This window comes from Capricornis sumatraensis, unplaced genomic scaffold (genome assembly GCF_032405125.1).
Source record: "Capricornis sumatraensis isolate serow.1 unplaced genomic scaffold, serow.2 scaffold7, whole genome shotgun sequence".
Taxonomy (NCBI): Eukaryota; Metazoa; Chordata; class Mammalia; order Artiodactyla; family Bovidae; genus Capricornis; species Capricornis sumatraensis.
Genome location: NW_027184618.1, coordinates 4,956,022 through 4,981,278, shown reverse-complemented (window position 1 = coordinate 4,981,278; position 25,257 = coordinate 4,956,022).

The window sequence follows — 25,257 nt, the reverse complement described above, 5'->3', positions numbered from 1 at the left end:
TGAGAGTGCCTCCTCTTGAGATGCGACGGGAACGCCGGGAATTCTTTCCCGTAGAAAGCAGGGAAAGGATCCCTCATCTCGAGCTACGAGGGGGAAACGGGGCTCCTCTGGATGTGGGCGGGACCATCGTGCTTCCTCTCGAGTGGAGACGGGTATGGCGGTGAACTTCTTGAGTTGCAGCAAGGGTGTGAAAGACCCTTTCGAAGTTCCAGAGTTAAGGTGTCATTAGTCTCCAGACGCCTCATCGGAAATAGGCCTCATCTCGCCTGGAAGGGAGAACTTCCTGGATTTTCTCGAGTTGCGGCAGGTGTTCTCGAGTTACGACGGGGACCTCAGGGACCCGCCCTGGTGGCCTCAGTAGACGCCAGTCCCCATGTGAGTTGCTAGGGGGCCTCTCGGGATTCCTCTCCCGTCGATACCGGGGCCAAAAACCTTGTGTGGAGTCAGGGCCGGAACCGAGGATTCCTCTCAGGGGCTGCTATGGATCTTTGGGTACATCTGGAGTCTCGCCAGGGGAGACAGGCCTCGTCTCGAGTCGGGGCATGCACGTGCACTTTCCTTCCAGGCTGTAGCAGCAATGTCACGCTTCCCGTCGCGTGGATCAAAGGATCTGTGGTTTTCCCTCGAGGCTTTCCCTCGAGGCTTTCCCACAGGGCTGTCCCACGTGCCACCGTGGTGTGAGTCGATCCTCGGCGTGAAAGATGAGCCAGTGCAGGGCAAAGAGGTTCCTCTTGAATGGACTGAGACATCTGGGGGACTCTTGGAATGGTGGTACGACCATGGAGTTCCTCTCGCCTTTCCTGTTGAGAGTGCCTCCTCGTGAGATGCGACGGGAACGCCGGGAATTCTTTCCCGTTGAAAGCAGGGAAAGGATCCCTCATCTCAAGCTACGAGGGGGAAACGGTGCTCCTCTGGATGTGGGCGGGACCATCGTGCTTCCTCTCGAGTGGACACGGGTATGGCGGTGAACTTCTTGCGTCGCAGCAAGGGTGTGAAAGACCCTTTCGAAGTTCCAGAGGTTAGGTGTCATTAGTCTCCAGACGCCTCATCGGAAATAGGCCTCATCTCGTCTGGAAGGGAGAATTTCCTGGATTTTCTCGAGTTGCGGCAGGTGTTCTCGAGTTACGACGGGGACCTCAGGGACCCGCCCTGGTGGCCTCAGGAGAGGCCAGTCCCCATGCGAGTTGCTAGGGGGCCTCTCGGGATTCCTCTCCCGTCGATACCGGGGCCAAAAACCTTGTGTGGAGTCAGGGCCGGAACCGAGGATTCCTCTCAGGGGCTGACATGGATCTTTGGGTACTTCTGGAGTCTCCCCAGGGGAGTCAGGCCTCGTCTCGAGTGGGGGCATGCACGTGCGCTTTCCTTACAGGCTGTAGCAGCAATGTCACGCTTCCCGTCGCGTGGATCAAAGGATCTGTGGTTTTCCCTCGAAGCTTTCCCTAGAGGCTTTCCCACAGGGCTGTCCCACGTGCCACCGTGGTGTGAGTCGATCCTCGGCGTGAAAGATGAGCCAGTGCAGGGCAAAGAGGTTCCTCTGGAATGGACTGAGACATCTGGGGGACTCTTGGAATGGTGGTACGACCATGGAGTTCCTCTCGCCTTTCCTGTTGAGAGTGCCTCCTCTTGAGATGCGACGGGAACGCCGGGAATTCTTTCCCGTTGAAAGCAGGGAAAGGATCCCTCATCTCGAGCTACGAGGGGGAAACGGGGCTCCTCTGGATGTGGGCGGGACCATCGTGCTTCCTCCCGAGTGGAGACGGGTATGGCGGTGAACTTCTTGAGTTGCAGCAAGGGTGTGAAAGACCCTTTCGAAGTTCCAGAAGTTAGGTGTCATTTATCTCCAGACGCCTCATCGGAAATAGGCCTCATCTCGCCTGGAAGGGAGAACTTCCTGGATTTTCTCGAGTTGCGGCAGGTGTTCTCGAATTACGACGGGGACCTCAGGGACCCGCCCTGGTGGCCTCAGGAGAGGCCAGTCCCCATGCGAGGTGATAGGGGGCCTCTCGGGATTCCTCTCCCGTCGATACCGGAGCCAAAAACCTTGTGTGAAGTCAGGGCCGGAACCGAGGATTCCTCTCAGGGGCTGACATGGATCTTTTGGTACTTGTGGAGTCTCCCCAGGGGAGTCAGGCCTCGTCTCGAGTGGGGGCATGCACGTGCGCTTTCCTTCCAGGCTGTAGCAGCAATGTCACGCTTCCCGTCACGTGGATCAAAGGATCAGTGGTTTTCCCTCGAGGCTTTCCCTCGAGGCTTTCCCACAGGGCTGTCCCACGTGCCACCGTGGTGTGAGTCGATCCTCGGCGTGAAAGATGAGCCAGTGCAGGGCAAAGAGGTTCCTCTGGAATGGACTGAGACATCTGGTGGACTCTTGGAATGGTGGTACGACCATGGAGTTCCTCTCGCCTTTCCTGTTGAGAGTGCCTCCTATTGAGATGCGACGGGAACGCCGGGAATTCTTTCCCGTTGAAAGCAGGGAAAGGATCCCTCATCTCGAGCTCCGAGGGGGAAACGAGGCTCCTCTGGATGTGGGCGGGACCATCGTGCTTCCTCTCGAGTGGAGACGGTTATGGCGGTGAACTTCTTGAGTTGCAGCAAGGATGTGAAAGACCCTTTCGAAGTTCCAGAGGTTAGGTGTCATTAGTCTCCAGACGCTTCATCGGAAATAGGCCTCATCTCGCGTGGAAGGGAGAACTTCCTGGATTTTCTCGAGTTGCGGCAGGTGTTCTCGAGTTACGACGGGGACCTCAGGGACCCGCCCTGGTGGCCTCAGGAGAGGCCAGTCCCCATGCGAGTTGCTAGGGGGCCTATCGGGATTCCTCTCCCGTCGATACCGGGTCCAAAAACCTTGTGTGGAGTCAGGGCCGGAACCGAGGATTCCTCTCAGGTGCTGACATGGATCTTTGGGTATTTCTGGAGTCTCCCCAGGGGAGTCAGGCCTCGTCTCGTGTGGGGGCATGCACGTGCGCTTTCCTTCCAGGCTGTAGCAGCAATGTCACGCTTCCCGTGGCGTGGATCAAAGGATCTGTGGTTTTCCCTCGAGTCTTTCCCTCGAGGCTTTCCCACAGGGCTGTCCCACGTGCCACCGTGGTGTGAGTCGATCCTCGGCGTGAAAGATGAGCCAGTGCAGGGCAAAGAGGTTCCTCTGGAATGGACTGAGACATCTGGGGGACTCTTGGAATGGTGGTACGACCATGGAGTTCCTCTCGCCTTTCCTGTTGAGAGTGCCTCCTCTTGAGATGCGACGGGAACGCCGGGAATTCTTTCCCGTTGAAAGCAGGGAAAGGATCCCTCATCTCGAGCTACGAGGGGGAAACGGGACTCCTCTGGATGTGGGCGGGACCATCGTGCTTCCTCCCGAGTTGAGACGGGTATGGCGGTGAACTTCTTGAGTTGCAGCAAGGGTGTGAAAGACCCTTTCGAAGTTCCAGAAGTTAGGTGTCATTTATCTCCAGACGCCTCATCGGAAATAGGCCTCATCTCGCCTGGAAGGGAGAACTTCCTGGATTTTCTCGAGTTGCGGCAGGTGTTCTCGAGTTACGACGGGGACCTCAGGGACCCGCCCTGGTGGCCTCAGGAGAGGCCAGTCCCCATGCGAGTTGCTAGGGGGCCTCTCGGGATTCCTCTCCCGTCGATACCGGGGCCAAAAACCTTGTGTGGAGTCAGGGCCGGAACCGAGGATTCCTCTCAGGGGCTGACATGGATCTTTGGGTACTTCTGGAGTCTCGCCAGGGGAGACAGGCCTCGTCTCGAGTGGGGGCATGCACGTGCGCTTTCCTTCCAGGCTGTAGCAGCAATGTCACGCTTTCCGTCGCGTGGATCAAAGGGTCTGTGGTTTTCCCTTGAGGCTTTCCCTCGAGGCTTTCCCACAGGGCTGTCCCACGTGCCACCGTGGTGTGAGTCGATCCTCGGCGTGAAAGATGAGCCAGTGCAGGGCAAAGAGGTTCCTCTGGAATGGACTGAGACATCTGGGGGACTCGTGGAATGGTGGTACGACCATGGAGTTCCTCTCGGCTTTCCTGTTGAGAGTGCCTCCTCTTGAGATGCGACGGGATCGCCGGGAATTCTTTCCCGTTGAAAGCAGGGAAAGGATCCCTCATCTCGAGCTCCGAGGGGGAAACAGGGCTCCTCTGGATGTGGGCGGGACCATCGTGCTTCCTCTCGAGTGGAGACGGGTATGGCGGTGAACTTCTTGAGTTGCAGCAAGGGTGTGAAAGACCCTTTCGAAGTTCCAGAGGTTAGGTGTCATTAGTCTCCAGACGCCTCATCGGAAATAGGCCTCATCTCGCCTGGAAGGGAGAACTTCCTGGATTTTCTCGAGTTGTGGCAGGTGTTCTCGAGTTACGACGGGGACCTCAGGCACCCGCCCTGGTGGCCTCAGGAGAGGCCAGTCCCCATGCGAGTTGCTAGGGGGCCTCTCGGGATTCCTCTCCCGTCGATACCGGGCCCAAAAACATTTTTTGGAGTCAGGGCCGGAATCGAGGATTCCTCTCAGGGGCTGACATGGATCTTTGGGTACTTCTGGAGTCTCCCCAGGGCCGTCAGGCCTCGTCTCGAGTTGGGGCATGCACGTGCGCTTTCCTTCCAGGCTGTAGCAGCAATGTCACGCTTCCCGTGGCCTGGATCAAAGGATCTGTGGTTTTCCCTCGAGGCTTTCCCTCGAGGCTTTCACACAGGGCTGTCCCACGAGCCACTGTGGTGTGAGTCGATCGTCGGCGTGAAAGATGAGCCAGTGCAGGGCAAAGAGGTTCCTCTGAAATGGACTGAGACATCTGGGGGACTCGTGGAATGGTGGTACGACCATGGAGTTCCTCTCGCCTTTCCTGTTGAGAGTGCCTCCTCTTGAGATGCGACGGGAATGCCGGGAATTCTTTCCCGTTGAACGCAGGGAAAGGATCCCTCATCTCGAGCTACGAGGGGGAAACGGGGCTCCTCTGGATGTGGGCGGGACCATCGTGCTTCCTCGCGAGTGGAGACGGGTATGGCGATGAACTTCTTGAGTCGCAGCAAGGGTGTGAAAGACCCTTTCGAAGTTCCAGAGTTTAGGTGTCATTAGTCTCCAAACGCCTCATCGGAAATAGGATTCTTCTCGCCTGGAAGGGAGAACTTCCTGGATTTTCTCGAGTTGCGACAGGTGTTCTCGAGTTACGACGGAGACCTCAGGGACCCGCCCTGGTGGCCTCAGGAGAGGCCATTCCCCATGCGAGTTGCTAGGGGGCCTCTCGGGATTCCTCTCCCGTCGATACCGGGGCCAAAAACCTTGTGTGGAGTCAGGGCCGGAACCAAGGATTCCTCTCAGTGGCTGACATGGATCTTTGGGTACTTCTGGAGTCTCCCCAGGGGAGTCAGGCCTCGTCTCGTGTGGGGGCATGCACGTGCGCTTTCCTTCCAGGCTGTAGCAGCAATGTCACGCTTCCCGTCGCGTGGATCAAAGGATCTGTGGTTTTCCCTCGAGGATTTGCCTCGAGGCTTTCCCACAGGGCTGTCCCACGTGCCACCGTGGTGTGAGTCGATCGTCGGCGTGAAAGATGAGCCAGTGCAGGGCAAAGAGGTTCCTCTGGAATGGACTGAGACATCTGGGGGACTCGTGGAATGGTGGTACGACCATGGAGTTCCTCTCGCCTTTCCTGTTGAGAGTGCCTCCTCTTGAGATGCGATGGGAACGCCGGGAATTCTTTCCCGTTAAACGCAGGGAAAGGATCCCTCATCTCGAGCTACGAGGGGGAAACGGGGCTCCTCTGGATGTGGGCGGGACCATCGTGCTTCCTCACGAGTGGAGACGGGTATGGCGGTGAACTTCTTGAGTCGCAGCAAGGGTGTGAAAGACCCTTTCGAAGTTCCAGAGTTTAGGTGTCATTTGTCTCCAAACGCCTCATCGGAAATAGGATTCTTCTCGCCTGGAATGGAGAACTTTCTGGATTTTCTCGAGTTGCGACAGGTGTTCTCGAGTTACGACGGAGACCTCAGGGACCCGCCCTGGTGGCCTCAGGAGAGGCCAGTCCCCATGCGAGTTGCTAGGGGGCCTCTCGGGATTCCTCTCCCGTCGATACCGGGGCCAAAAACCTTGTGTGGAGTCAGGGCCGGAACCGAGGATTCCTCTCAGGGGCTGACATGGATCTTTGGGTACTTCTGGAGTCTCCCCAGGGCCGTCAGGCCTCGTCTCGAGTGGGGGCATGCACGTGCGCTTTCCTTCCAGGCTGTAGAAGCAATGTCATGCTTCCCGTGGCCTGGATCAAAGGATCTGTGGTTTTCCCTCGAGGCTTTCCCTCGAGGCTTTCACACAGGGCTGTCCCACGTGCCACCGTGGTGTGAGTCGATCGTCGGCGTGAAAGATGAGCCAGTGCAGGGCAAAGAGGTTCCTCTGGAATGGACTGAGACATCTGGGGGACTCGTGGAATGGTGGTACGACCATGGAGTTCCCCTCGCCTTTCCTGTTGAGAGTGCCTCCTCTTGAGATGCGATGGGAACGCCGGGAATTCTTTCCCGTTAAACGCAGGGAAAGGATCCCTCATCTCGAGCTACGAGGGGGAAACGGGGCTCCTCTGGATGTGGGCGGGACCATCGTGCTTCCTCACGAGTGGAGACGGGTATGGCGGTGAACTTCTTGAGTCGCAGCAAGGGTGTGAAAGACCCTTTCGAAGTTCCAGAGTTTAGGTGTCATTAGTCTCCAAACGCCTCATCGGAAATAGGATTCTTCTCGCCTGGAATGGAGAACTTTCTGGATTTTCTCGAGTTGCGACAGGTGTTCTCGAGTTACGACGGAGACCTCAGGGACCCGCCCTGGTGGCCTCAGGAGAGGCCAGTCCCCATGCGAGTTGCTAGGGGGCCTCTCGGGATTCCTCTCCCGTCGATACCGGGGCCAAAAACCTTGTGTGGAGTCAGGGCCGGAACCGAGGATTCCTCTCAGGGGCTGACATGGATCTTTGGGTACTTCTGGAGTCTCCCCAGGGGAGTCAGGCCCCGTCTCGAGTGGGGGCATGCACGTGCGCTTTCCTTCCAGGCTGTAGCAGCAATGTCACGCTTTCCGTAGCGTGGATCAAAGGATCTGTGGTTTTCCCTCAAGGCTTTGCCTCGAGGCTTTCCCACAGGGCTGTCCCACGTGCCACCGTGGTGTGAGTCGATCCTCGGCGTGAAAGATGAGCCAGTGCAGGGCAAAGAGGTTCCTCTGGAATGGACTGAGACATCTGGGGGACTCTTGGAATGGTGGTACGACCATGGAGTTCCTCTCGCCTTTCCTGTTGAGAGTGCCTCCTCTTGAGATGCGACGGGAATGCCGGGAATTCTTTCCCGTTGAAAGCAGGGAAAGGATCCCTCATCTCGAGCTACGAGGGGGAAACGGGTCTCCTCTGGATGTGGGCGGGACCATCGTGCTTCCTCTCGAGTGGAGACGGGTATGGCAGTAAACTTCTTGAGTTGCAGCAAGGGTGTGAAAGACCCTTTCGAAGTTCCAGAGGTTAGGTGTCATTAGTCTCCAGACGCCTCATCGGAAATAGGCCTCATCTCGCCTGGAAGGGAGAACTTCCTGGATTTTCTCGAGTTGCGGCAGGTGTTCTCGAGTTACGACGGGGACCTCAGGGACCCGCCCTGGTGGCCTCAGGAGAGGCCAGTCCCCATGCGAGTTGCTAGGGGGCCTCTCGGGATTCCTCTCCCGTCGATACCGGGGCCAAAAACCTTGTGTGGAGTCAGGGCCGGAACCGAGGATTCCTCTCAGGGGCTGACATGGATCTTTGGGTACTTCTGGAGTCTCCCCAGGGGAGTCAGGCCTCGTCTCGAGTCGGGGCATGCACGTGCGCTTTCCTTCCAGGCTGTAGCAGCAATGTCACGCTTCCCGTGGCCTGGATCAAAGGATCTGTGGTTTTCCCTCGAGGCTTTCCCTCGAGGCTTTCCCACAGGGCTGTCCCACGTGCCACCGTGGTGTGAGTCGATCCTCGGCGTGAAAGATGAGCCAGTGCTGGGGAAAGAGGTTGCTCTGGAATGGACTGAGACATCTGGGGGACTCTTGGAATGGTGGTACGACCATGGAGTTCCTCTCGCCTTTCCTGTTGAGAGTGCCTACTTTTGAGATGCGACGGGAACGCCGGGAATTCTTTCCCGTTGAAAGCAGGGAAAGGATCCCTCATCTCGAGCTACGAGGGGGAAACGGGGCTCCTCTGGATGTGGGCGGGACCATCGTGCTTCCTCTCGAGTGGAGACGGGTATGGCGGTGAACTTCTTGAGTTGCAGCAAGGGTGTGAAAGACCCTTTCGAAGTTCCAGAGGTTAGGTGTCATTAGTCTCCAGACGCCTCATCGGAAATAGGCCTTATCTCGCCTGGAAGGGAGAACTTCCTGTATTTTCTCGAGTTGCGGAAGGTGTTCTCCAGTTACGACGGGGACCTCAGGTACCAGCCCTGGTGGCCTCAGGAAAGGCCAGTCCCCATGCGAGTTGCTAGAGGGACTCTGCGATTCCTCTCCCGTCGATACCGGGTCCAAAAACCTTGTTTGGAGTCAGGGCCGGAACCGAGGTTTCCTCTCAGGGGCTGACATGGATCTTTGGGTACTTCTGGAGTCTCCCCAGGGGAGTCAGGCCCCGTCTCGAGTGGGGGCATGCACGTGCGCTTTCCTTGCAGGCTGTAGCAGCAATGTCACGCTTCCCGTCGCGTGGATCAAAGGATCTGTGGTTTTCCCTCGAGGCTTTCCCTCGAGGCTTTCACACAGGGCTGTCCCACGTGCCACCGTGGTGTGAGTCGATCGTCGGCGTGAAAGATGAGCCAGTGCAGGGCAAAGAGGTTCCTCTGGAATGGACTGAGACATCTGGGGGACTCCTGGAATGGTGGTACGACCATGGAGTTCCTCTCGCCTTTCCTGTTGAGAGTGCCTCCTCTTGAGATGCGACGGGAATGCCGGGAATTCTTTCCCGTTGAAAGCAGGGAAAGGATCCCTCATCTCGAGCTACGAGGGGGAAACGGGGCTCCTCTGGATGTGGGCGGGACCATCGTGCTTCCTCTCGAGTGGACACGGGTATGGCGGTGAACTTCTTGAGTTGCAGCAAGGGTGTGAAAGACCCTTTCGAAGTTCCAGAGGTTAGGTGTCGTTAGTCTCCAGACGCCTCATCGGAAATAGGCCTCATCTCGCCTGGAAGGGAGAACTTCCTGGATTTTCTCGAGTTGTGGCAGGTGTTCTCGAGTTACGACGGGGACCTCAGGGACCCGCCCTGGTGGCCTCAGGAACGGCCAGTCCCCATGGGAGTTGCTAGGGGGCCTCTCGGGATTCCTCTCCCGTCGATACCGGGGCCAGAAACCTTGTGTGGAGTCAGGGCCGGAATCGAGGATTCCTCTCAGGGGCTGACATGGATCTTTGGGTACTTCTGGAGTCTCCCCAGGGGAGTCAGGCCTCGTCTCGAGTGGGGGCATGCACGTGCGCTTTCCTTCCAGGCTGTAGCAGCAATGTCATGCTTCCCGTGGCCTGGATCAAAGGATCTGTGGTTTTCCCTCGAGGCTTTCCCTCGAGGCTTTCACACAGGGCTGTCCCACGTGCCACCGTGGTGTGAGTCGATCGTCGGCGTGAAAGATGAGCCAGTGCAGGGCAAAGAGGTTCCTCTGGAATGGACTGAGACATCTGGGGGACTCGTGGAATGGTGGTACGACCATGGAGTTCCTCTCGCCTTTCCTGTTGAGAGTGCCTCCTCTTGAGATGCGATGGGAACGCCGGGAATTCTTTCCCGTTAAACGCAGGGAAAGGATCCCTCATCTCGAGCTACGAGGGGGAAACGGGGCTCCTCTGGATGTGGGCGGGACCATCGTGCTTCCTCACGAGTGGAGACGGGTATGGCGGTGAACTTCTTGAGTCGCAGCAAGGGTGTGAAAGACCCTTTCGATGTTCCAGAGTTTAGGTGTCATTAGTCTCCAAACGCCTCATCGGAAATAGGATTCTTCTCGCCTGGAATGGAGAACTTTCTGGATTTTCTCGAGTTGCGACAGGTGTTCTCGAGTTACGACGGAGACCTCAGGGACCCGCCCTGGTGGCCTCAGAAGAGGCCAGTCCCCATGCGAGTTGCTAGGGGGCCTCTCGGGATTCCTCTCCCGTCGATACCGGGGCCAAAATCCTTGTGTGGAATCAGGGCCGGAACCGAGGATTCCTCTCAGGGGCTGACATGGATCTTTGGGTACTTCTGGAGTCTCCCCAGGGGAGTCAGGCCCCGTCTCGAGTGGGGGCATGCACGTGCGCTTTCCTTCCAGGCTGTAGCAGCAATGTCACGCTTTCCGTCGCGTGGATCAAAGGATCTGTGGTTTTCCCTCAAGGCTTTGCCTCGAGGCTTTCCCACAGGGCTGTCCCACGTGCCACCGTGGTGTGAGTCGATCCTCGGCGTGAAAGATGAGCCAATGCAGGGCAAAGAGGTTCCTCTGGAATGGACTGAGACATCTGGGGGACTCTTGGAATGGTGGTACGACCATGGAGTTCCTCTCGCCTTTCCTGTTGAGAGTGCCTCCTCTTGAGATGCGACGGGAATGCCGGGAATTCTTTCCCGTTGAAAGCAGGGAAAGGATCCCTCATCTCGAGCTACGAGGGGGAAACGGGGCTCCTCTGGATGTGGGCGGGACCATCGTGCTTCTTCTCGAGTGGAGACGGGTATGGCAGTGAACTTCTTGAATTGCAGCAAGGGTGTGAAAGACCCTTTCGAAGTTCCAGAGGTTAGGTGTCATTAGTCTCCAGACGCCTCATCGGAAATAGGCCTCATCTCGCCTGGAAGGGAGAACTTCCTGGATTTTCTCGAGTTGCGGCAGGTGTTCTCGAGTTACGACGGGGACCTCAGGGACCCGCCCTGGTGGCCTCAGGAGAGGCCAGTCCCCATGCGAGTTGCTAGGGGGCCTCTCGGGATTCCTCTCCCGTCGATACCGGGGCCAAAAACCTTGTGTGGAGTCAGGGCCGGAACCGAGGATTCCTCTCAGGGGCTGACATGGATCTTTGGGTACTTCTGGAGTCTCCCCAGGGGAGTCAGGCCTCGTCTCGAGTGGGGGCATGCACGTGTGCTTTCCTTCCAGGCTGTAGCAGCAATGTCACGCTTCCCGTCGCGTGGATCAAAGGATCTGTGGTTTTCCCTCGAGGCTTTCCCTCGAGGCTTTCCCACAGGGCTGTCCCACTTGCCACCGTGGTGTGAGTCGATCCTCGGCGTGAAAGATGAGCCAGTGCAGTACAAAGAGGTTCCTCTGGAATGGACTGAGACATCTGGGGGACTCTTGGAATGGTGGTACGACCATGGAGTTCCTCTCGCCTTTCCTGTTGAGTGTGCCTCCTCTTGAGATGCGACGGGAACGCCGGGAATTCTTTCCCGTTGAAAGCAGGGAAAGGATCCCTCATCTCGAGCTACGAGGGGGAAACGGGGCTCCTCGGGATGAGGGCGGGACCATCGTGCTTCCTCTCGAGTGGAGACGGGTATGGCGGTGATCTTCTTGAGTTGCAGCAAGGGTGTGAAAGACCCTTTCGAAGTTCCAGAGGTTACGTGTCAGTCTCCAGACGCCTCATCGGAAATAGACCTCATCTCGCCTGGAAGGGAAAACTTCCTGGATTTTCTCGAGTTGCGGCAGGTGTTCTCGAGTTACGACGGGGACCTCAGGGACCCGCCCTGGTGGCCTCAGGAGAGGCCAGTCCCCATGCGAGTTGCTAGGGGGCCTCTCGGGATTCCTCTCCCGTCGATACCGGGGCCAAAAACCTTGTGTGGAGTCAGGGCCGGAACCTAGGATTCCTCTCAGGGGCTGACATGGATCTTTGGGTACTTCTGGAGTCTCCCCAGGGGAGTCAGGCCTCGTCTCGAGTGGGGGCATGCACGTGTGCTTTCCTTCCAGGCTGTAGCAGCAATGTCACGCTTCCCGTCGCGTGGATCAAAGGATCTGTGGTTTTCCCTCGAGGCTTTCCCTCCAGGCTTTCCCACAGGGCTCTCCCACGTGCCACCGTGGTGTGAGTCGATCCACGGCGTGAAAGATGAGCCAGTGCAGGGCAAAGAGGTTCCTCTGGAATGGACTGAGACATCTGGGGGACTCTTTGAATGGTGGTACGACCATGGAATTCCTCTCGCCTTTCCTGTTGAGAGTGCCTCCTCTTGAGATGCGACGGGAACGCCGGGAATTCTTTCCCGTTGAAAGCAGGGAAAGGATCCCTCATCTCGAGCTACGAGGGGGAAACGGGGCTCCTCTGGATGTGGGCGGGACCATCGTGCTTCCTCTCGAGTGGACACGGGTATGTCGGTGAACTTCTTGAGTTGCAGCAAGGGTGTGAAAGACCCTTTCGAAGTTCCAGAGGTTGGGTGTCATTAGTCTCCAGACGCCTCATCGGAAATAGGCCTCATCTCGCCTGGAAGGGAGAACTTCCTGGATTTTCTCGAGTTGCGGCAGGTGTTCTCGAGTTACGACGGGGACCTCAGGGACCCGCCCTGGTGGCCTCAGGAGAGGCCAGTCCCCATGCGAGTTGCTAGGGGGCCTCTCGGGATTCCTCTCCCGTCGATACCGGGGCCAAAAACCTTGTGTTGAGTAAGGGCCGGAACCGAGGATTCCTCTCAGGGGCTGACATGGATCTTTGGGTACTTCTGGAGTCTCCCCAGGGGAGTCAGGCCTCGTCTCGAGTGGGGGCATGCACGTGTGCTTTCCTTCCAGGCTGTAGCAGCAATGTCACGCTTCCCGTCGCGTGCATCAAAGGATCTGTGGTTTTCCCTCGAGGCTTTCCCTCGAGGCTTTCCCACAGGGCTGTCCCACGTGCCACCGTTGTGTGAGTCGATCCTCGGCGTGAAAGATGAGCCAGTGCAGGACAAAGAGGTTCCTCTGGAATGGACTGAGACATCTGGGGGACTCTTGGAATGGTGGAACGACCATGGAGTTCCTCTCGCCTTTCCTGTTGAGAGTGCCTCCTCTTGAGATGCGACGGGAACGCCGGGAATTCTTTCCCGTTGAAAGCAGGGAAAGGATCCCTCATCTCGAGCTACGAGGGGGAAACGGGGCTCCTCGGGATGTGGGCGGGACCATCGTGCTTCCTCTCGAGTGGACACGGGTATGTCGGTGAACTTCTTGAGTTGCAGCAAGGGTGTGAACGACCCTTTCGAAGTTCCAGAGGTTAGGTGTCATTAGTCTCCAGACGCCTCATCGGAAATAGGCCTCATCTAGCCTGGAAGGGAGAACTTCCTGGATTTTCTCGAGGTGCGGCAGGTGTTCTCGAGTTACGACGGGTACCACAGGGACCCGCCCTGATGGCCTCAGGAGAGGCCAGTCCCCATGCGAGTTGCTAGGGGGCCTCTCGGGATTTCTCTCCCGTCGATACCGGGGCCAAAAACCTTGTGTGGAGTCAGGGCCAGAACCGAGGATTCCTCTCAGGGGCTGACATGGATCTTTGGGTACTTCTAGAGTCTCCCCAGGGGAGTCAGGCCTCGTCTCGAGTGGGGGCATGCACGTGCGCTTTCCTTCCAGGCTGTAGCAGCAATGTCACGCTTCCCGTCGCGTGGATCAAATGATCTGTGGTTTTCTCTCGATGCTTTCCCTCGAGGCTTTCCCACAGGGCTGTCCCACGTGCCACCGTGGTGTGAGTCGTTCCTCGGAGTGAAAGATGAGCCAGTGCAGGGCAAAGAGGTTCCTCTGGAATGGACTGAGACATCTGAGGGACTCTTGGAATGGTGGTACGACCATGGAGTTCCTCTCGCCTTTCCTGTTGAGAGTGCCTCCTCTTGAGATGCGACGGGAACGCTGGGAATTCTTTCCCGTTGAAAGCAGGGAAAGGATCCCTCATCTCGAGCTACGAGGGGGAAACGGGGCTCCTCTGGATGTGGGCGGGACCATCGTGCTTCCTCTCGAGTGGAGACGGGTATGGCGGTGAACTTCTTGAGTTGCAGCAAGGGTGTGAAAGACCTTTTCGAAGTTCCAGAGGTTAGGTGTCATTAGTCTCCAGACGCCTCATCGGAAATAGGCCTCATCTCGCCTGGAAGGGAGAACTTCCTGGATTTTCTCGAGGTGCGGCAGGTGTTCTCGAGTTACGACGGGTACCACAGGGACCCGCCCTGATGGCCTCAGGAGAGGCCAGTCCCCATGCGAGTTGCTAGGGGGCCTCTCGGGATTCCTCTCCCGTCGATACTAGGGCCAAAAACCTTGTGTGGAGTCAGGGCCGGAACCGAGGATTCCTCACAGGGGTGACATGGATATTTGGGTACTTCTGGAGTCTCCCCAGGGGAGTCAGGCCTCGTCTCAAGTGGGGGCATGCACGTGCGCTTTCCTTCCAGGCTGTAGCAGCAATGTCACGCTTCCCGTCGCGTGGATCAAAGGATCTGTGGTTTTCCCTCGAGGCTTTCCCTCGAGGCTTTCCCGCAGGGCTGTCCCACGTGCCACCGTGGTGTGAGTCGATCCTCGGCGTGAAAGATGAGCCAGTGCAGGGCAAAGAGGTTCCTCTGGAATGGACTGAGACATCTGGGGGACTCTTGGAATGGTGGTACGACCATGGAGTTCCTCTCGCCTTTCCTGTTGAGAGTGCCTCCTCTTGAGATGCGACGGGAACGCCGGGAATTCTTTCCCGTTGAAAGCAGGGAAAGGATCCCTCATCTCGAGCTCCGAGGGGGAAACGGGGCTCCTCTGGATGTGGGCGGGACCATCGTGCTTCCTCTCGAGTGGAGACGGGTATGGCGGTGAAATTTTTGAGTTGCAGCAAGGGTGTGAAAGACCCTTTCGAAGTTCCAGAGGTTAGGTGTCATTAGTCTCCAGACGCCTCATCGGAAATAGGCCTCATCTCGCCTGGAAGGGAGAACTTCCTGGATTTTCTCGAGTTGCGGCAGGTGTTCTAGAGTTACGATGGGGACCTCAGGGACCCGCCCTGGTTGCCTCAAGAACGGCCAGTCCCCATGCGAGTTGCTAGGGGGCCTCTCGGGATTCCTCTCCCGTCGATACCGGGGCCAAAAACCTTGTGTGGAGTCAGGGCCGGAACCGAGGATTCCTCTCAGGGGCTGACATGGATCTTTGGGTACTTCTGGAGTCTCCCCAGGGGAGTCAGGCCTCGTCTCGAGTGGGGGCATGCACGTGTGCTTTCCTTCCAGGCTGTAGCAGCAATGTCACGCTTCCCGTCGCGTGGATCAAAGGATCTGTGGTTTTCCCTCGAGGCTTTCCCTCGAGGCTTTCCCACAGGGCTGTCCCACGTGCCACCGTAGAGTGAGTCGATCCTCGGCATGAAAGATGAGCCAGTGCAGGGCAAAGAGGTTCCTCTGGAATGGACTCAGACATCTGGGGGACTCTTGGAATGGTGGTACGACCATGGAGTTCCTCTCGCCTTTCCTGTTGAGAGTGCCTCCTCTTGAGATGCGACAGGAACGCCAGGAATTCTTTCCCGTTGAAAGCAGGGAAAGGATCCCTCATCTCGAGCTACGAGGGGGAAACAGGGCTCCTCTGGATGTGGGCGGGACCATCGTGCTTCCTCTCGAGTGGACACGGGTATGGCGGTGAACTTCTTGAGTTGCAGCAAGGGTGTGAAAAAACCCTTTCGAAATTCCAGAGGTTAGGTGTCATTAGTCTCCAGACGCCTCATCGGAAATAGGCCTCATCTCGCCTGGAAGGAAGAACTTCCTGGATTTTCTCGAGTTGCGGCAGGTGTTCTCGAGTTACGACGGGGACCTCAGGGACCCGCCCTGGTGGCCTCAGGAGAGGCCAGTCCCCATGTGATGTGCTAGGGGGCCTCTCGGGATTCCTCTCCCGTCGATACCGGGGCCAAAAACCTTGTGTGGAGTCAGGGCCGGAACCGAGGATTCCTCTCAGGGGCTGACATGGAACTTTGGGTACTTCTGGAGTCTCCCCAGGGGAGTCAGGCCTCGTCTCGAGTGGGGGCATGCACGTGCGCTTTCCTTCCAGGCTGTAGCAGTAATGTCACGCTTCCTGTCGCGTGGATCAAAGGATCTGTGGTTTTCCCTCGAGGCTTTCCCTCGAGACTTTCCCACAGGGCTGTCCCACGTGCCACCGTGGTGTGAGTCGATCCTCGGCGCGAAAGATGAGCCAGTGCAGGGCAAAGAGGTTCCTCTGGAATGGACTGAGACATCTGGGGGACTCTTGGAATGGTGGTACGACCATGGAGTTCCTCTCGCCTTTCCTGTTGAGAGTGCCTCCTCTTGAGATGCGACGGGAACGCCGGGAATTCTTTCCTGTTGAAAGCAGGGAAAGGATCCCTCATCTCGAGCTCCGAGGGGGAAACGGGGCTCCTCTGGATGTGGGCGGGACCATCGTGCTTCCTCTCGAGTGGAGACGGGTATGGCGCTGAACTTCTTGAGTTGCAGCAAGGGTGTGAAAGACCCTTTCGAAGTTCCAGAGGTTAGGTGTCATTAGTCTCCAGACGCCTCATCGGAAATAGGCCTCATCTCGCCTGAAAGGGAGAACTTCCTGGATTTTCTCGAGTTGCGGCAGGTGTTCTCGAGTTACGACGGGGACCTCAGGGACCCGCCCTGGTGGCCTCAGGAGAGGCCAGTCCCCATGCGAGGTGCTAGGGGGCCTCTCGGGATTCCTCTCCCGTCGATACCGGGGCCAAAAACCTTGTGTTGAGTACGGGCCGGAACCGAGGATTCCTCTCAGGGGCTGACATGGATCTTTGGGTACTTCTGGAGTCTCCCCAGGGGAGTTAGGCCTCTTCTCGAGTGGGGGCATGCACGTGCGCTTTCCTTCCCGGCTGTAGCAGCAATGTCACGCTTCCCGTCGCATGGATCAAAGGATCTGTGGTTTTCCCTCGAGGCTTTCCCTCGAGGCTTTCCCACAGGGCTGTCCCACGTGGCACCGTGGTGTGAGTCGATCCTCGGCGTGAAAGATGAGCCAGTGCAGGGCAAAGAGGTTCCTCTGGAATGGACTGAGACATCTGGGGACTCTTGGAATGGTGGTACGACCATGGAGTTCCTCTCGCCTTTCCTGTTGAGAGTGCCTCCTCTTGAGATGCGACGGGAACGCCGGGAATTCTTCCCCGTTGAAAGCAGGGAAAGGATCCATCATCTCGAGCTCCGAGGGGGAAACGGGGCTCCTTTGGATGTGGGCGGGACCATCATGCTTCCTCTCGAGTGGAGACGGGTATGGCGGTGAACTTCTTGAGTTGCAGCAAGGGTGTGAAAGACCCTTTCGAAGTTCCAGAGGTTAGGTGTCATTAGTCTCCAGACGCCTCATCGGAAATAGGCCTCATCTCGCCTGGAAGGGAGAACTTCCTGGATTTTCTCGAGATGCGGCAGGTGTTCTCGAGTTACGACGGGGACCTCAGGGACCCGCCCTGGTGGCCTCAGGAGAGGCCAGTCCCCATGCGAGTTGCTAGGGGGCCTCTCGGGATTCCTCTCCCGTCGATACCGGGGCCAAAAACTTTGTATGGAGTCAGGGTCGGAACCGAGGATTCCTCTCAGGGGCTTATATGGATCTTAGGGTACTTCTGGAGTCTCGCCAGGGGAGACAGGCCTCGTCTCGAGTGGGGGCATGCACGTGCGCTTTCCTTCCAGGCTGTAGCAGCAATGTCACGCTTCCCGTCGCGTGCATCAAAGGATGTGTGGTTTTCCCACTAGGCTTTCCCTCGAGGCTTTCCCACAGGGCTGTCCCACGTGCCTCCGTGGTGTGAGTCAATCCTCGGCGTGAAAGATGAGCCAGTGCAGGGCAAAGAGGTTCCTCTGGAATGGACTGAGACATCTGGGGGACTCTTGGAATGGTGGTACGACCATGGAGTTCCTCTCGCCTTTCCTGTTGAGAGTGCCTCCTCTTGAGATGCGACGGGAACGCCGGGAATTCCTTCCCGTTGAAAGCAGGAAAGGATCCCTCATCTCGAGCTCCGAGAGGGAAACGGGGCTCCTCTGGATGTGGGCGGGACCATCGTGCTTCCTCTCGAGTGGAGAAGGGTATGGCGGTGAACTTCTTGAGTTGCAGCAAGGGTGTGAAAGACCCTTTCGAAGTTCCAGATGTTAGGTGTCATTAGTCTCCAGACGCCTCATCGGAAATAGGCCTCATCTCGCCTGGAAGAGAGAACTTCCTGGATTTTCTCGAGTTGCGGCAGGTGTTCTCAAGTTACGACGGGGACCTCAGGGACCCGCCCTGGTGGCCTCAGGAGAGGCCAGTCCCCATTCGAGGTGCTAGGGGGCCTTTCGGGATTCCTCTCCCGTCGATACCGGGGCCAAAAACCTTGTGTGGAGTAAGGGCCGGAACCGAGGATTCCTCTCAGGGGCTGACATGGATCTTTGGGTACTTCTGGAGTCTCCCCAGGGGAGTCAGGCCTCGTCTCGAGTGGGGGCATGCACGTGCGCTTTCCTTACAGGCTGTAGCAGCAATGTCACGCTTCCCGTGGCGTGGATCAAAGGATCTGTGGTTTTCCCTCGAGGCTTTCTCACAGGGCTGTCCCACGTGCCACCGTGGTGTGAGTCGATCCTCGGCGTGAAAGATGAGCCAGTGCAGGGCAAAGAGGTTCCTCTGGAATGGACTGAGACATCTGGGGGACTCTTGGAATGGTGGTACGACCATGGAGTTCCTCTCGCCTTTCCTGTTGAGAGTGCCTCCTCTTGAGATGCGACGGGAACGCCGGGAATTCTTTCCCGTTGAAAGCAGGGAAAGGATCCCTCATCTTGAGCTACGAGGGGGAAACGGGGCTCCTCTGGATGTGGGCGGGACCATCGTGCTTCCTCTCGAGTGGAGACGGGTATGGCGGTGAACTTCTTGAGTTGCAGCAAGGGTGTGAAAGACCCTTTCGAAGTTCGAGAGGTTAGGTGTCATTAGTCTCCAGACGCCTCATCGGAAATAGGCCTCATCTCGCCTGGAAGGGAGAACTTCCTGGATTTTCTCGAGTTGCGGCAGGTGTTCTCGAGTTACGACGGGGACCTCAGAGACCAACCCTGGTGGCCTCAGGAGAGGCCAGTCCCCATGCGAGGTGCTAGGGGGCCTCTCGGGATTCCTCTCCCGTCGATACCGGGGCCAAAAACCTTGTGTGCAGTCAGGGCCGGAACCGAGGATTCCTCTCAGGGGCTGACATGGATCTTTGGGTACTTCTGGAGTCTCCCCAGGGGAGTCAGGCCTCGTCTCGAGTGGGGGCATGCACGTGCGCTTTCCTTCCAGGCTGTAGCAGCAATGTCACGCTTCCTGTCGCGTGGATCAAAGGATCTGTGGTTTTCCCTCGAGGCTTTCCCTCGAGGCTTTTCCACAGGGCTGTCCCACGTGCCACCATGGTGTGAGTCGATCCTCGGCGTGAAAGATGAGCCAGTGCAGGGCAAAGAGGTTCCTCTGGAATGGACTGAGACATCTGGGGGACTCCTGGAATGGTGGTACGACCATGGAGTTCCTCTCGCCTTTCCTGTTGAGAGTGCCTCCTCTTGAGATGCGACGGGAACGCCGGGAATTCTTTCCCGTCTAAAGCAGGGAAAGGTTCCCTCATCTCGAGATACGAGGGGGAAACGGGGCTCCTCTGGATGTGGGTGGGACCATCGTGCTTCCTCTCGAGTGGAGACGGGTATGGCGGTGAACTTCTTGAGTTGCAGCAAGGGTGTGAAAGACCCTTTCGAATTTCCAGAAGTTAGGTGTCATTAGTCTCCAGACGCCTCATCGGAAATAGGCCTCATCTCGCCTGAAAGGGAGAACTTCCTGGATTTTCTCGAGTTGCGGCAGGTGTTCTCGAGTTACGACGGGGACCTCAGGGACCCGCCCTGGTGGCCTCAGGAGAGGCCAGTTCCCATGCGAGGTGCTAGGGGGCCTCTCGGGATTCCTCTCCCGTCGATACCGGGGCCAAAAACCTTGTGTGGAGTCAGGGCCGGAACCGAGGATTCCTCTCAGGGGCTGACATGGATCTTTGGGTACTTCTGGAGTCTCCCCAGGGGAGTTAGGCCTCTTCTCGAGTGGGGGCATGCACGTGCGCTTTCCTTCCCGGCTGTAGCAGCAATGTCACGCTTCCCGTCGCGTGGATCAAAGGATCTGTGGTTTTCCCTCGAGGGTTTCCCTCGAGGCTTTCCCACAGGGCTGTCCCACGTGCCACCGTGGTGTGAGTCGATCCTCGGCGTGAAAGATGAGCCAGTGCAGGGCAAAGAGGTTCCTCTGGAATGGACTGAGACATCTGGGGGACTCTTGGAATGGTGGTACGACTATGGAGTTCCTCTCGCCTTTCCTGTTGAGAGTGCCTCCTCTTGAGATGCGACGGGAACGCCGGGAATTCTTTCCCGTTGAAAGCAGGAAAAGGATCCCTCATCTCGAGCTACGAGGGGGAAACGGGGCTCCTCTGGATGTGGGCGGGACCATCGTGCTTCCTCTCTAGTGGAGACGGGTATGGTGGTGAACTTCTTGAGTTGCAGCAAGGGTGTGAAAGACCCTTTCGAAGTTCCAGAGGTTAGGTGTCATTAGTCTCCAGACGCCTCATAGGAAATAGGCCTCATCTAGCCTGGAAGGGAGAACTTCCTGGATTTTCTCGAGTTGCGGCAGGTGTTCTCGAGTTACGACGGGGACCTCAGGAACCCGCCCTGGTGGCCTCAGGAGAGGCCAGGCCCTATGCGAGGTGCTAGGGGGCCTCTCGGGATTCCTCTCCCGTCGATACCGGGGCCAAAAACCTTGTATGGAGTCAGGGCCGGAACCGAGGATTCCTCTCAGGGGTTGACATGGATCTTTGGGTACTTCTGGAGTCTCCCCAGGGGAGTCAGGCCTCGTCCTGAGTGGGGGCATGCACGTGCACTTTCCTTCCAGGCTGTAGCAGCAATGTCACGCTTCCCGTCGCGTGGATCAAAGGATCTGTGGATTTCCCTCGAGGCTTTCCCACAGGGCTGTCCCACGTGCCACCGTTGTGTGAGTCGATCCTCGGCGTGAAAGATGAGCCAGTGCAGGGCAAAGAGCTTCCTCTGGAATGGACTGAGACATCTGGGGGACTCTTGGAATGGTGGTACGACCATGGAGTTCCTCTCGCCTTTCCTGTTGAGAGTGCCTCCTCTTGAGATGCGACGGGAACTCCGGGAATTCTTTCCCGTTGAAAGCAGGCAAAGGATCCCTCATCTCGAGCTACGAGGGGGAAACGGGGCTCCTCTGGATGTGGGCGGGACCATCGTGCTTCCTCTCGAGTGGAGACGGGTATGGCGGTGAACTTCTTGAGTTGCAGCAAGGGTGTGAAAGACCCTTTCGAAGTTCCAGAGGTTAGGTGTCATTAGTCTCCAGACGCCTCATCGGAAATAGGCCTCATCTCGCCTGGAAGGGAGAACTTCCTGGATTTTCTCGAGTTGCGGCAGGTGTTCTCGAGTTACGACGGGGACCTCAGGGACCCGCCCTGGTGGCCTCAGGAGTGGCCAGTCACCATGCGAGTTGCTAGGGGGCCTCTCGGGATTCCTCTCCCGTCGATACCGGGGCCAAAAACCTTGTGTGGAGTCAGGGCCAGAACCGAGGATTCCTCTCAGGGGCTGATATGGATCTTTGGGTACTTCTGGAGTCTCGCCAGGGGAGATAGGCCTCGTCTCGTGAGGGGGCATGCACGTGCACTTTCCTTCCAGGCTGTAGCAGCAATGTCACGCTTCCCGTCGCGTGGATCAAAGGATCTGTGGTTTTCCCTCGAGGCTTTCCCTCGAGGCTTTCCCACAGGGCTGTCCCACGTGCCACCGTGGTGTGAGTCGATCCTCGGCGTGAAAGATGAGCCAGTGCAGGGCAAAGAGGTTCCTCTGGAATGGACTGAGACATCTGGGGGACTCTTGGAATGGTGGTACGACCATGGAGTTCCTCTCGCCTTTCCTGTTGAGAGTGCCTCCTCTTGAGATGCGACGGGAACGCCGGGAATTCTTTCCCGTTGAAAGCAGGCAAAGGATCCCTCATCTCGAGCTACGAGGGGGAAACGGGGCTCCTCTGGATGTGGGCGGGACCATCCTGCTTCCTCTCGAGTGGAGACGGGTATGGAAGTGAACTTCTTGAGTTGCAGCAAGGGTGTGAAAGACCCTTTCGAAGTTCCAGAGGTTAGGTGTCATTAGTCTCCAGACGCCTCATCGGAAATAGGCCTCATCTCGCCTGGAAGGGAGAACTTCCTGGATTTTCTCGAGATGCGGCAGGTGTTCTCGAGTTACGACGGGGACCTCAGGGACCCGCCCTGGTGGCCTCAGGAGAGGCCAGTCCACATGCGAGTTGCTAGGGGGCCTCGCGGGATTCCTCTCCCGTCGATACCGGGGCCAAAAACCTTGTGTGGAGTCAGGGCCGGAAACGAGGATTCCTCTCAGGGGCTGACATGGATCTTTGGGTACTTCTGGAGTCTCCGCAGGGGAGTCAGGCCTCGTCTCGAGTGGGGGCATGCACGTGCGTTTTCTTTCCAGGCTGTAGCAGCAATGTCACGCTTCCCGTCGCGTGGATCAAAGGATCTGTGGTTTTCCCTCGAGGCTTTCCCACAGGGCTGTCCCACCTTCCACCGTGGTGTGAGTCGATCCTCGGCGTGAAAGATGAGCCAGTGCAGGGCAAAGAGCTTCCTCTGGAATGGACTGAGACATCTGGGGGACTCTTGGAATGGTGGTACGACCATGGAGTTCCTCTCGCCTTTCCTGTTGAGAGTGCCTCCTCTTGAGATGCGACGGGAACGCCGGGAATTCTTTCCCGTTGAAAGCAGGGAAAGGATCCCTCATCTCGAGCTACGAGGGGGAAACGGGGCTCCTCTGGATGTGGGCGGGACCATCGTGCTTCCTCTCTAGTGGAGACGGGTATTGCCGGGGTCCAGCCCCGGTGGATCCAGGGAATTCGAAGGGTGGACGGCGTTGGCTTGGAAAGACTTGTTTATTTATTAATATAAGATTAGATTAAGAAACTGTAGTGCAGTAGGAAGATTAAGTGGAGAAAGAGGGCTGAATAGCTTGGTTTACGCGGAAGACCAATAAAATTCCAGACAAGGAATTTGCACCATCTACGTTGGGCCACCGGTGCCCGCTTGAATATCTAAGGGTGCCTCGCCTTAAGCTCCCTTTCTCGCGGATCTTAATAACCAGGGCAAATAAGTAGACCTGGCGAGCCTCCGCGCCCCAGATGGAAATTCAGCCTGAAATTAAAGTAAAGAGCAGAGGGAAGAAAAGGGAGAGAAAAAGAGAGAGAGAGAGAGACACGGGGGGAGCCATATTCCCAAGACACCAGGCCGAGACTAGTCCGAGAAACTGGTCTGAGAATCTGGTCCCGTCCTTTATTGTTCAGAAGGCCTTTTATACTTTTGATAAAACATGGAGATCAATGGGTAACACAAAGTTATGCAGCGTTAGCAGTCCAGACTCTTATCAAAACCAGGCTTTTCTCTCTGCATACCTAATTGTATACACAAGTCTTAGGTAATTTACATCATCTTCCAACCAAAAGGGCCAATTAACATTTTACAGCCTTTTTTCTGATAAGGGTTTGTCAACCACAAGACTTATTTGTGTTGATCTTCCCAAGGTCTGGTGCCACTCTCGGAAAGCACTAAAGAAAGTTACATTCTTAGACAGCAAGGATACAGCAACTTATAACAAGTAGAGGGAGTGCAGTGATTTATAGCAAAAGAGAAGCAATTAACTCAAAAGTCTAGTGTTGCTAACATCAAAACTACTATGTATCTTTTTCTACATCCTGCTTACATTAACATCCTTCCAGGTGCCTAAAAGATAAAGAATAAGGAGGTCTGGCAGCAATCCTTGAGTCAACAGTGAAAACCCTCTACCAATATAATTTTTAACTCTTTAGAAAAGGCTCTGTATCTTTAAGATGCTTTTAAGCTTTGTGCCTCCCGCGGTTGGGGGGCTGTAAGCAATTCACAAGCTGTAAGCTTTGTGCCTCTCGCGGTTGGGGGGCTGTAAGCAATTCACAAGCTGTAAGAGGTCTGGGGAACCTGTTAGGCAGACTAGAGAGCTATCAGAGGGGTTTAACTGAAACATCCCTTTCAAATGCAGAAGACTAAAACCCTGAATTGACTTTTTTCCAGAGAATATCAGAAAAGTGGAAAAGCAGAGCACAAAAGCCGGCAGATTTTTGCTGGGGTACATGCTTAGGAATATCCAGAGGGGTCCCTGAAGTCTGAGCACGCCTTGCGTATGTCAGCTTCCTTCCTCATGACCTTGTCACGGGCGGGATTCCTCACACTGGCTTCCGGCAACTCCCCCTTCTTTATTAGTTTTTTAAAAAAATTAGGTGCAGTTCAGTCGCGAGATTCCGAATGCTCTGCCGAAGAGTCCTGACAACACAAGGAAGCACGATTACAAGGAGCAGGATTATGGCACCCACAGCAGCATAGCTAGAGACAGTAGTCAGAAGAGTTTTTCCAGAAATGAAGTCAGAGAAGGTGTGGAAAAAGTCATTGGCTTCTCCTGCGGCGGTAAAATCTAATCGGGAGTGTTCCAAGGTCTGAATCTGATTATGAAGTTTCCCTAAATCTAAACTAATATCTGAGCTGTTCCAGACACCTAAAATATGATTTTTGACCCTCTCCCATTTAAAATCTGTCTCATTTACTTTCAGGGATGTAACACATATCCACCGGTAATCGGCATGACATGAAAGAGCCAATTTCATTTTCAGACTCTGTAATTCATTCCCAATATGCATTACTGCTTCTTCTAAGGCATCAATCCTTATTTCTAGCTTCCTATCTATAATTTCCTGGGTTGCCAGCGTTAGAGAAACATTTTTGGATACGGTGTCAACATATTGGGCAGTATACACTTGTTGAGACAATGATAATGCCGCCACAGTAACAGAAGTAATTGCGGTTATCAAAGCTGATATTCCCAAAACAAGTAAGCCCACAAACCGTCGTGTTCGCATTAAATCTTGTAGCTGTTGCAGTACAGCTAGGCCATGGTTATCATACCAATACGTGGCTACAGTTACAGGTACCATGAGATAGGGCGGACGTTTTAAAACCATGAAAGAGCAAACTTTATATTGAGGAGTTAAACAGGATGAAAGCATACATTGTTCACAAGACACTACATGGGGTCCACCTGTATAATTCAATTGTATGTTAAGTCTTTCAGAATCATTAGTGAAAAGAAAAACATAAGGAGAGGGTAGACAAGCTAAAATAGAGTAAATAGAGGTATTTTTTGGTCGGATTAAAATAATAGGGGCGGTAGCCGCAAGGGCTCTCCAAATTTCTGGCTGCCAAAAGGTTTTACCTCTAGTTATATAAGACAGCATAGGGGGAACAAATTGGTTATGATGCCGTCTGGTGGCAACTAACGGCCAAGAAATTGAATATTCTTTCCAATTATCCAATCTATTGATAAAGTCATCGTCAGACTCAGGGTCTTGACCTGGATTTGGGTTGCTCCAGTCCTGAATCGCACAATTTCTTCCTCCCGGCATATTGTAATCTACTCT